Source organism: Scyliorhinus canicula, chromosome 9 (assembly GCF_902713615.1).
Source record: "Scyliorhinus canicula chromosome 9, sScyCan1.1, whole genome shotgun sequence".
NCBI classification, from domain to species: Eukaryota; Metazoa; Chordata; class Chondrichthyes; order Carcharhiniformes; family Scyliorhinidae; genus Scyliorhinus; species Scyliorhinus canicula.
The window spans coordinates 148,113,370-148,126,275 of NC_052154.1; the positions used below are offsets into that span (position 1 = coordinate 148,113,370).

The 12,906-nt window shown below is 42.9% G+C and overlaps 1 protein-coding gene across 4 annotated transcripts in view; it reads right to left on the bottom strand.

Annotated features, from left to right (window-relative positions):
- Nucleotides 1-12,906, bottom strand: part of mapk8ip1b (mitogen-activated protein kinase 8 interacting protein 1b) — a 227,162-nt gene that overhangs the window by 161,132 nt on the left and 53,124 nt on the right. Inside the window, exon 1 of one of the 4 annotated variants that reach the window (XM_038807888.1) lies at nt 8,077-8,095. The exons of the other annotated variants lie outside the window; for them this stretch is intronic. The gene's annotated coding sequence lies outside the window, so the exon portion shown is untranslated. Of the gene's footprint in view, nt 1-8,076; nt 8,096-12,906 lie in introns of those variants that run through there. 4 annotated transcript variants of the gene reach the window in all.

The following is a 12,906-nucleotide window of genomic DNA, read 5'->3' on the forward strand; positions in this document are numbered from 1 at the left end:
CTAATGAACCAGTCACAAATAATTAGGGCTAGTACACAAGTGTAAGAGCCCTTCCCATGGCAAGATTTTAGCTCCTTCAATGCCAGCCAACACCTCCAGGACAGAAAGGGTTAATATAAACTGTGGTCTCAACTCTACAAGTGATAGGTTATTCTTGCAGATTTTCAAAACTTTAAATAATTTTTATATTTTTCCCTTTCCCTTCTTTTATCTCTCTGTACCTGATGTGCCTCTATTTATCTCATCCTATTTCCTTCTCCATCATTCTCATCTCTTTATTGGTTAAGGCTGTTGGGCCTATTGTTCACCAAGGACCCACCTGCCACAATCTTCATCATTTTCAGCTAATTTTGGCACAAAAACAATTATCGAGTCAGAGTTTGAGAGAAAAAGGCCAACACGCAGGGCAGGAAGGATACTCCATTCCAGAAAAATCTGCGGCCTTTTTTTTGGGACATGGAAATAATGGAGACACACAATAAGAGTTACAAAATAAAACCTATCTGAGACGCACTGCCTCAGGGGAAGTATCAGCTTACAAATGGATAAGCTGATGCTTCTCAAAGGTTAAATGCCATCTTTAAAAGCAGATGGAATAGACAGCGGGTACAGAAACTGGTTTGACCTCTCTGCCATTAAACACCATTAACCTCCAGAAAAGTCGCAATACAGTACTTACCAGTTAACCATTACCAGAAAGAGACAGCCTCAGATATGGGCTGGAGGCTTTTAACAGCAAGGTCGTTGGGGGGGGGGGGGGGGGGGGGGCTGGCACCCAATCAAAACCATTGCATCAGGAAGCATTTGGTGGAAAAGGATTACACCAAACTCAAATGTTTATCATCTCTCAGTTCATGCAGCACCTGCAGTATTACTTTATTCTTCTGTTTCAAACTAACTTTGGATGTTTTCCAGATATCAGTAGTTTTGGCTGTCCATTGTGCTTGTGCTGCATTCTCCTCTTAAACCAAGCACAAGACGCTGTGAACATAGTCGCAAAGTGGATTGCCCTTGAATAAATAGGGTGTTTACTTCTCAGATGTTCAAGGAGATGGGCATTGCAATGTTGGTGGAGAAGTACCTTCGTTGCTACAGGTAAGAGCCGGTCAAATTGGGTTAGATGTCATTAATAACATTGGTTCATCCAGGATGTCAAATAAAAACAAGCAGGAAGAAGTGCCTTTAAAGGGGAATCTCCAAAATGAAATGGTAAATCTTATAAAGTGAATAATATTGGCAGTGTCCATTATACACTCCAAGGATTGAATTTTGATAGGCCAGTGGTGACTCTGATGGCAGGCCAGAAAGCCAGGTGCAAATGACTGTTTTTAAAAATGTATTTGTTCAGAGGATGTGAGCATCACTGGCAAGGCCAGCATTTGTTGCCCATTCCTAATTACCATGGAGATGGTGGGGACAAGCCGCCTTCTTGAACCCCTGGAGTCCGTATACATAGGTACACCCACAGTGGTCCTCTTTGGTAATAAAATGACCTATCAGGAGGGCCTCCATCTCCATCCATCAGCGTCCATAGGGAATGCCACAGATTTACTGAGTGGTCTCCCCATGCTGTGGATGGAGCCGCCACTCCACAAGCCCTGACCCACCCATAGTATGTCAGAAGTGGCAAAAGCATCCCTTAAATTGCGCTCAATTGATCTTCAAGAACCTCAATTGGTCTTTTCATAGAATTTACAGTGCGGAAGGAGGCCATTCGACCCATCGAGGCTGCACATACCCTTGGAAAGAGCACTACACTGGCATCAAACTGGACATGTTAACTTTGGTCGTGGGACCATTCTTAACGTCTTACTATAGTCGGACCAAACTTCTAAGTTTCAACAGTTGTCTCAGTTGCTTGCTGGTGTGAACACTGGACAGTGGATTGTCTCCTCTTCTGAAGCTGCATAGGCCACAGTAGTATTGACTAACGAACATAACTTACTTACACTTCAATAGGCTATTTTATATTTTTTATCAAGTAGGGGTTTATCTGGCGTTCCTTCAAGTTATTCTTGCAATCATAAATATTCATTTTTCCCAATGTGGGCTATTTTTAATTAAGTTTTTATTTCAGGAATATTACCCCTACCAGCATGGAAAAGAAAAAGCATAAATCTGGGTCACCAAATAGCAAAGAAAAAAAAGACGCAGAAAGGAAGGAATCAGCCAAGCGATGCAGGCCTATTACAGAGTTTATAATACCACAAGCACAATCCACATCAATATCCAGTTCTGCAACAAATAATCAAGAAGCAAGAAACAATGCTCATGGTGATGATGTAATGACATGCGAGTTACAAGAACACAGAAGAGCTACTTTGAATGTAGAGACAAATGCAAGTGCATCCATTACTAATCAACCCAGACCCAATATTCCTTCTGGCTTCCTTGTTCCGGTATCTGTACTGCCTGTAGTTGCAACATCTGAACACATAGCTTCAACTAGTGACAGGGAATCAGATATTCCTTCAAGCATAAATGACTTGGTTTCTGAAGCACATCCTGTAAATGAACCTACGCAAGAAAATGAAAGATCAATTACTGGAATCTTCCAATATCCATCACGAGCAAAGCTAAAACAGTTTTTTGCTGAACATCCACTTCAGCCACTTGATGATCTGCCATTTGATGTTCATTTGTATGAGAGGAAAATTATGAATGACTCAGTCCCAAGAAAATGGCTAACATATAACAAAGAAAATAGATGCTTATATTGTTCATACTGCTTGGCCTTTGAGTTTCCCAACACTTGCAATCCATCACCCTTTGTACGTGGCTTTAGTGACTACAGGCGTATTAGCCAGAGCTTGACTTTACATGAATCGACAACAGCACATGTCAAAAATGCTCAGCAATATATCAGTGTGGTTAATGATGGCACCTTAGATAAATTTTTTGAAGCATCACTAATTAAAAGGAAAGAAGAAGTATTGAAGCAGAGAAGTATTGTCATGAGGATTATAGACATCATAAAGATGTTAGGCAAGCAAGCACTTCCTTTTCGAGGTCACAGAAATGAATCGGCCTACACTCTAGATAATGAGGTTCTGAATCATGGCAATTTTTTAGCTACAGTGCAGTTGATGGCAAAATATGACCCCATTATGGCAGCTCACGTTTCTGCAGTGCAAAACAAGTCTAAACAAAGAATCAAACGATTAGAGCAACAAGGAAAGGCTCAAAGTAAAGGCCGTGGTGGACTTGTTACATACCTGAGTAAAACAACTATAAACATGTTAATCAAAATTATGAAGAATATGATACAAGAAAGAATTAGTCATGAAGTTTCTCAAGCAAAATATTATTCTATTCAGGTTGATTCAACACAAGATAATTCATCCATCGATCAGTTAAGCATTATTATTCGGTATGTGCTTAAAGGTATTATCTGTGAGCGACTACTTTCAGTTGTGCCAAGTAATGATGGTACAGGACAGGGACTTTTTGATCTATTGATTGAAACATTACAGCATCTTAAAATTGACCCCCAAAAATGTTTATCTGATAACACAGATGGCGCTGCAAGCTACCATGGCCAGTATAATGGTTTACAAAGTAAAATTGCTGATGTGGCTGATCAACATGTTCATATATGGTGCTATGCCCATGTCTTGAATTTGGTGATAACTGAAACAACAAAATGTTGTGTGCCTGCAGTTTCTTTTTTCAATTTGCTCCAGAATATAGCAGCTTTTGTGAAAGCATCATACAAGAGAATGGCTGTAGGGATAGAAGTTGTTGGAAAACATCTAGGACAAGAAAAAATGAAACGATTAAAGCTAATTGGTGAGACCAGATGGTCAGGAAAATCCAATGCAGCAACAACTATATTTGGACGTTTTGATGATGCCGCTGCCAGTACTTTCGTAAATCTATTGACATGCTTATCAATGATACAAGATTCAGAAAAGTTTGATGCAAAAACAAAACATGAAGCAAATGTCTTACTTCAAAGTCTTCTAAAGTTTGAAACCATATTGACAGCATTTACTTACTTGTATATATTTGAAGCTACAACCCCGTTATCAAGTTATCTACAGACAAGTGGTTTAGATATGTTTACTGCATGGAGTTTGGTAGATTCAGCTACAACAAAGTTGAAGGAACAGACAAGAACATTTGATAACGTTCACAGCAAGGCTTTGGAATTTGTAAATAAATGTAATGACAGGATTTCACAGATGAATATGGATGAAAATCAAACATTGGAAATTGATGCGTTGGAAACAGCATTGTCAGTTAAGAGGCAGAGGAAGAAGAAAAGAATGGCAGATGAGCTTATTGATGATGAAAGAAATTCCTCAGATTCTCTAGCTGATTTTCGAGTAAATGTGTTTAACCTAATAATGGATCGCATTGTCCAGACACTAGAATCACACTTTGTACAACACAAACAGTTGTATAAAGATTTGTCCTGCTTGGACCCAGCAAAGTTTAAAACTATTGCAGAGAAGGGCCTTGAAGATGAAGCATTGGAAGGTATTATTAAGCTGTTTCCACAAATCAGCAAAGGTCAAGTAATATTGGAATTGTTTTCTTTTGCTTCAAACTTTGATGTATTAAAGCTATTGCTTAATGATAGTGAGAATATGGATTCCAGTTGCAACAATTATAAAATTTGCAGCACTTGCCCATCGTGTGTACTAAAAATTCTGGCATCCAACAGACTTCATGACAAGGCATACGATAACCTTTATGAACTTTATAAAGTCATCTGCATACTATCCGTTACTCAAGTCCGTGAGAGGACATTTTCAAAGCTAAAGATCATAAAGATAAGGTTAAGAAATTCGCTGTCTGAGGAGAATTTGGAATCATACATGTTGCTATCCATTGAAAAGGAATTGTTAGATGAATTGGATGCAGAAGCAATTATTGGCAGATTCGCACCATCATCTAGCGAACACAAAGATTGCTCTTAATATAGTGGACTGCATGCAATGCTCTATTGTACTTTGGAACTATCTGTTAATGTGTAAATTGTGCAGTAAACTATTTAAAAATATCAACCAATTACTTAAAATTTTAAAAAAAAATTCAATTATAACATTCTGTATTTACATTTGGTATCTACTGCCAGTAATATGTACAGTACATGTACACTGTAATTACTAAGAAATACACATTTTTTCCACAAAAATTTAATTGTACCCTTTTTTCCATATGTATTTTTTGAAAATTTTATTTATTCGTTATGAAAATTAAATGATAGCATTGTAGTTGTGGGTGGGCCCCCTTTGTCTCCTGGCAACCAATATTTTTAGACCCAGTCCGCCACTGACCAAAGGTAACTTAGCATGGCCAATCCACTTAACCTGCACATCTTTAGACTGTGGGAGGAAACTGGAGCACCCGGAGGAAACCCATGCAGACACGGGGAGAACATGCAGACTCTGCGCAGACAGTGACCCCAAGCCTCGAATCAAACTGGGTCCCTGGAGCTGTGACGCAACATGCTAACCACAGTGCTACCGTGCCACTTTCTTGCCAATAATATGTAATTATATAATTATGTAAATGTAATCAGTAATTTTGGATGTGACACTGATGAATGTAAGAAATTGTTATACATTATATTTTATATTTGTTGCAGTAATGTTATTTTTAAAAACCCTGGTTTAGATACATACAGGCAGTATGTCTACTAAAGCTGTGATTAAGCGGGTTGGAAAAGCAAGGTAAGATTTTATTTTATCCATTTACTTGTTTACAGTTAAATAGCTAATGGAACATTGTTTTGATTTTGGAGGGTCCCTGGGGTGTGGGTACTTGATGTGGGCTGGTGCTCATTCCTGGATAAACAGCTCATGAAACATCTTTGTCAGAGGAGACAGAATAATGCCTTATGATGTAATCAGGTCTGTCTAATTTGCAATAGGATTTTGGGCTGACAAGACAAATCTTCAGCTGGTTCCTGGAATGTTCTCTCCAAGGTCTTGGAACAGAAAAAAATATACCGTAGAGGAGATTGATCAGGATGTTGCCCAGGCTGGAGCATTTCAGCGATGGAGGGGCTAATTAAGGTTGGGGTTGTTACTAGGAGCAGGAGTAGGCAGTTCAGCCTCTTGAGCCTGCTCCATCGTTCAATCGATCATGGTTGGCATCAGCTCAGCCTCATCTCCACCTTCCTGCCCATTTCCCATAACCCTTCACCCCACTACTAAATTAAAAATCTATCTACCTCCTCAAATTTGTTTAGTGTCCGATCGTCCACTGCACTCTGGGGTAGAGAATTCCACAGATTAATGATGTTTAGTGAAGTAATTCCTTCTCATTTATGTTTTAAATCTGCCACCCCTTAGACTAAAACTATAGACCCTCATTCTAGAATGTCCAACAAGGGGAAACATCAAGTCTATACCTAACCTGTCAATTCCCTTTAGCATCTGATACACCTCAATTCTCCTTCTCCTCCTTCTTCTAAATCCAGCCAATAGATACCTAAATTGCTCAATCGTTCTTTATAAGACAAGTCCTTCATCCCTCAAATCAATCTAGTGAACCTGCTCTGAACTGCCCTCCAACGCACTTACATCCTTCCTCAAATAAAGGGAGCAAAACCGTGCGCAATTCTCCAGATGCAATCTCACCAATGCCCTGTATAGTTACAAACACTTCCCTACTATCATACTGTTCCATGAGCAATGAATGTCAAAATTCGAATTACCTTCCCTATTACCTGCTGCACCTGCATACTAACTTTGTGATTTGTGCACGAGGAGACAGATTGCTGTGCACTGAAGCATGTTGAAGTTTCTCTCCATTTATCCACGTTAAAATCCATCTGCCAAATTTTGACCCACTTATCTAAATGATCTATATCCATTTCTTATTTCTTCATTGCAACTTGTTTTCCATAAAATCCCTGCCGTGCAGACGGAAGTCATTTGGCCCACCGAGTCTGCACGACCCTCTGAAAGAGCGCTCTACCTCAGCCCACTTCCTGCCATATCCCCATGACCCCATGTATTGATCATAGCCAATCCACCTAACCTGCACATATATTTGTACCGTGGGAGGAAATCAGAACACCTGGAAGGAAACCCACACAGACACGGGAAAACATGCAAACTCCACACAGACAGTCACCCAAGGCCAGAATCGAACCCAGGTCCCTGACACTGAGGCAGCAGTGCTAACCACTGTGCCACCATGCCCCTCAAATCAAGAAACTACAATTGCCAGGACAACTGTTATAGTACATTCGATTCCTGTATCTTGTAAATAGTTTCTCCCCCCCCAAGGACTGAAACCTTTTGCACACCACTGTTCCAGCTTGCCAACCAGAAAATGATCCACTTATTCCAACTCAAAAGGCTAAGGGGAACATAGGGTAGATAGGAAGAAACTTCTCCTCTTAGTAGAGGGGTCAATAACCATAGATTTAATTAAGTAGCGGGTGATTTAGAGAGGATTTGAGGAAAAACCTCGTCACCCAGAGGGTGATGGGAATATGGAGCTCACTGCCTGAAAGGGTGGAAGAGGCGGGAATCTTTACAACATTTAAGAAGCATTTAGATGAGCACTTGAACGCAGTAAAAAAACAAGGCTACAGACCAAGTTCTGGAAAATGGGATTAGAATAGACTGGTGTTTGATGGTCGGCATAGACAAGATGGGGGAAGAGCCTCCTGTGCTTTAAAGCCCAATGACTGTGACTCTACAGATTATATTACTACATTCTGAAGGTGACAGGCAGACCCCTCAACGTCCTTGCCCCTCCCCCCCCCCCTTTTCCACATCGACCTCCCAATACTTTCCTAATGTACCAATTAAATTCCCCGCCAATTTTGTAGTAGCCATCGGTCACAGAAGGCCTCAAGTGCAGTGGCAGACACTCTGTTTCTTCTCCAGAGCCACGAAGTTGAGATAAAGACTATGGAGACACAGCCAAAAGTGACCACAGGCAGCATCCAACCTGGAGCTGTGGAAGGCACAGCCTAGATCTGACAGGATGTCCTCTGACTGCCCCTTCCCCCATTGAGCTCCTCCACATTGTGTATCTGATAATCAAGAGTGTGAGATGGACAGAAATTAAGAAGCAGCTCCTTCATAAAATCAAACACGGACTCACCCAGGACACTCAGCGAGTTACACTCTTGCCCCGGGAGTCATAAGATTGTGGGTTTTGAATTCCACACCAGAGATTGGGATACAAAATCTAAGTTGAAACGTTCAATGAAGGAGTGGTGCACTCATAGGTGCTGTCTTCTGGATCACAGTTATGTCTCCCCTGTCAAGTAACAATAAAACATCCCATGGCATTATTTCAAAGAGCAGGGAGTTAACCTTCGCGTCACAATTGATGTTTATGCCTTACCTTGCACCTGAAAAAAAAGGCAGAATTACCTGATCATTAATCTCATTGCTGTTTGTGGGTAATTGTTGTGCGCAAATTGGCTGCCACATTCCTATGTTAGAACAGCGACTGCACATCATCGGCAGTGATGGACTTTGGAAGGCCCCGAGGTCAAAATCCAACCTCGGAATTACAGAAGATTTCTTAACATTTTGAAAGATTATTGGCATTTCATTATGGCGGTCTGAAGAAGAGGGACATTAAGCTAGTGTTGTCCTGATTCTTGAAGAAATGCTCAGAGACTGAAATGCCCTGAATCAGGTACCAACCCTCCAGAATTGCCCGAGTCTCCAGGAATTAAAGATTAATTTCCAGGCTATGGCTTCAAACAAACCCCACGACAGAAATCTTGGGAGCATTAAAATAAATTATATATATTTTTTAATTTCCTCTGAATGCTTTCATTTATTAGTTGTATATAAATATATTCCGGAAATGGGTGAAAAATGGCAGCTAGACTGACAAATAAGAATTACATAGAACGTACAATACTGAAACTGGGCATTTAGATCAAATAGCCTAGGCTGGTATTAATGTACGAAACGTATCTCCTCCCAACCTTTGAAGGTGGAAGTTTCTGGAATAAATACTCTTCGGGCCACATGTTCGTGCATTGCACAGGGGTGGGCAATGAAGCAAAATGTCACTGATGGCCTGGATACCAGTCTGCTGCCTCTGTTCCCCACCCCACCCACACTCACAATGGTAGCAGGAAAATGAAGTCCCTCCCTTCATTGATATGGCAGATTTTGTTTTCTAAATTTAGAGTACCCAATTATTACCTTTTTCAAATTCAGGGACAATTTAACATGGCCAACCCACCTAACCTGCAAATCTTTGGGTTGTGGGGGTGAAACCCATGCAGATATGGGGAGAATTTGCAAACTCCACAAGGACAGTGAGCCAGGGCCTGGATTTGAACCCGGGTCCTCAGTGCTGTAGTTCCAGTGCTAACCAGTGCACCACATGGCGCCCTTTGATTAGGCATATTTATGGAGTGAAGGAAATCATTACAAGTTCATTTTTACAATGGTAGGCGGCTGTGTGAAGCCAAACAGCTCCAGCCTTTCGGGAACCGGGGCAGCATAGAAAATGTTTCTGTGATTTAAAAAAAAGAGGACATTTAGAATTTTGAAAAATTTGCACAGCAATTAAACTTATCAACATTCCCCTCCCCGATCCTGGCATTCCCCTCCCCGATCCTGCATCTGCCTTGGCCAATTTGAAGATGTACGTTCTTTATATTTTAAAGAAATCATTCACAGGCGGCCGCCACAGTAATGACCACTTACTGAGTTGGGGCCAGAACATGGCCTACTTCCCAGATATCATGCCTCTGTCCCCACCTCCTCCCAGTCACTAACTGGACAACGGAGTGACCCCCCTCTCTAATTAAACTTCCATCTCAGTGAAAGTGCCAGGCAGTTCTGTCATAACCAGCACGGGAATAATGGTTTAGCACATTGGGCTAAATCACTGGCTTTTAAAGCAGACCAAGGGAGGCCAGCAGCACGGTTCAATTCCCGTACCAGCTTCCCCGAACAGGTGCCGGAATGTGGCGACTAGGGGCTTAACTTCATTGAAACCTACTCGTGACAATAAGCGATTTTCATTTTTTTTCAATTTTTTCATAACGAGGGGGCAACAATTAGAATCTGTGTTAACCTCGCCAAATACAAGCTCCCCGCTAAGGGGGTGGGGAACTCTAAACCATGTGTAATTATCTCTTGTGTAAAGTCTGCCGATGTTGGTACGGACGGAAAGTGATCCCTAAATAATAGTTCATTGTAATTAAGAAAACTTTGTTTCATTTAAACTATTCGGTGTGGATTCCTTCGTGGTCCACAAAAGGTTTCCAGTTCCGCGACCAGGAAATGAATCCGCCTCCTTATTCCCACATTCCACCGCACCGTCCCCACCCCCCCTCATAAGACCTCCTATTTGCACCTCTGTAACACCATCCCACTTCACCCTCCCTCAGTTCACCTGCTGCTGAAACCCTCCTCTATGTCACGGTTGCCTCTAATGCACTACTGTACAGCCTTCAATATGCTACACTTTGTAAATCGTAGGTCATCCAAATCTCTGCTGAACAGGTCGTGAATTTTAAAATTCTCAACCCCGTTTTTCGATTTCCTCCATTCTTTGCCCCTCCCCTACTCAAGTCTCCTCCAGCTCCAGCCCGCCTGAGATATTATGAGATCCACAATGTCAAATTGTTTCACCACTAGTGGCAGTGCATTCCTAGGTCCTAAGCTCCAAAATTCTCTCTCAACCATTCCTCTGGGTCTTTCTCTTCCCCTTTAAAGCCGATCTGTTTAGCCACACTTTCGGTCATCTGCCCTAGAAACCCCTTACATGCCTCCATGTCAGAATTCCTAATATAATACTCCTGTGAAGCTCCTTGGGATGTTTTATTACATTAAAGGCACAATATAAATCTACATTTTTATTATGCATCAGCACTGTTGGGAGGTCAATCATTTAAGTTCCAGGATATCACTGCAGGTGTACCTCAGGGTAGTGTCCTCAGCCCAACCGTCTTCAGTTGCTTCAGCAATGACCTTCAACCCAGCATAAGGTCAGGAATGGGCATGTTCGCCAATGATTGCACAAAGTTCAGCCCCATTCACGACTCCTCAAACACTCCAGCAGTCCATGCCCAGAGGCAGAAAGACCTGGGCAACATTCAGGCTAGGACAGATAAGTGGCAACATCCGCACCACACAAGTACCAGGCAATGACCATCTCCAACAAGAGAAACCATCTTCACTTGACATTCAAGTGTATGATTATCATTGAATCGCCCAATATCAAAATCCTGAGAGTTTGACACCAGATGAACTGGACCATCCACATAAATATTGGGCTGGATTCTCCGATCCTGTGGCAATGTCCTCAGGATCCATCTGGTCATATGACCAGAAAGTTGGCGCCGCCCCCACAACAATCCTCTGCCTGGTGGTGGGAGGGAGGGGGGCGCCTATCAGTCGCACAGCGTAAAGCCCCCAGCTTTACCTGTGGATACGTCCGGATAATGGTCCGGTCCATGGCCACGCAGGAGCACGCCGTTGGCCGCGCTGTGCAACATGGCGCCGGCCACGCGCAGACCCGGCCTGACAAAAACTGCCCCCCTGTAACCAGCCTTGCCATGCCCAGACCATCCCCCACCAGTCCCCCCAACCCCAGCCAAAGACTCCGCTGCCAGCGGAAGAGCTCCCTCCCCCTCCCCCAACAGTGGCGCCACTGGACTCAGTCCGTGGCCGCTATGCGCGGTCCCCGAACCGTGAGAGAACGGCGTTGGGGACTTGGCCCATAGAGGACGGAGCATCGGGGGAGGCCGCTCAGGTGACGTCTCGAGTCCACCCATACGGCATACTCCCCGGGTATGCCTCTGAGGGGGCGGAGCTTCTTAAAAACAGCGCCACCCCAGATTGCGTACGGAAACATGGATTCCCTGACCCATCGCCAAATGATAATTCAGCGTTGTTGATCAGAGAATCCAGCCCACTGTGTCTACAAGAGCAGGTCAGAGGCTGAGAATTTTATGGAGTAACTCACCTCCCAACTCCCCAAAGTTTGTCCACCGTCTACAAGGCACAAGTCAGGAGTATGATGGAATACTCTCCACTTGCCTGTATGACTGCAGCTTCAACAACACTCCCAAGTAGCTTGACACCATCAAGGACAAAGCAACCAGGTTAGCTGGCATCCTTATTCACTGCCTTAAACATCCACTCCCTCCACTACAGACGCACAGTGGCAGCGGTGTGCAACATCTACAAGATACTCTGCAGCAACTGACAATGGCTCCTTCCAAACCACCTTCCAAACCCACAACCTCTACCACTTCAGAAGGACAAGGGAAGCAGATGCATGGGAACACCATCACCTGAAAGTTTCCCTCCAAATTGCACACCACCCTGACTTGGAACTATTTTGTCGTTCCTTCAGTCACTCAGTCTAAATTCTGGAAATCTCTTTCTAACAGTGCTGTAAGTGTTCCTACAACACATGGACTGCAGCGGTTCCAGGTGACGGTTCATCACCACCTTCTCAAGGGCAATTTGGGATAGGCAATTAAAATGCTGGCTGAGCCAGTGAATGAATATATCTGGGGATATAAAGGAATCCATGCCAGTTTCTCTCCATTGTTCTTGGCAACACTTAATTCTCAGATGGTATCATTAAAACAGATTAATTAGTCGCTATCGCACTGTTGTTTGTGATAGAAAATCTAACTGGTTAAAGAAAAACATTGTTGCTTTCTGTTTGGCACGGTTATGCGTTGTGGGGTGAGGGGCAAAGGCAGGGGTGCATGGGGGAGGTGGCAGGTGATCATGTGATGAAAACTCCAGGAATGCATTCAATCAGAGTTAGGACTGGGTTGTGGATTAGTGTCCTCACCCCTTGCGATGGCCTGCGAGTGAGGTAGCAGCAGCCTCAGCTACAGGGGAATGATCTGCACTGGTTAGTCCATGGCCAAGAACCGAGTTAATGACTTTCCTGGCTGGGAATAAAATAAACATGAATGGGCTTTCAGAA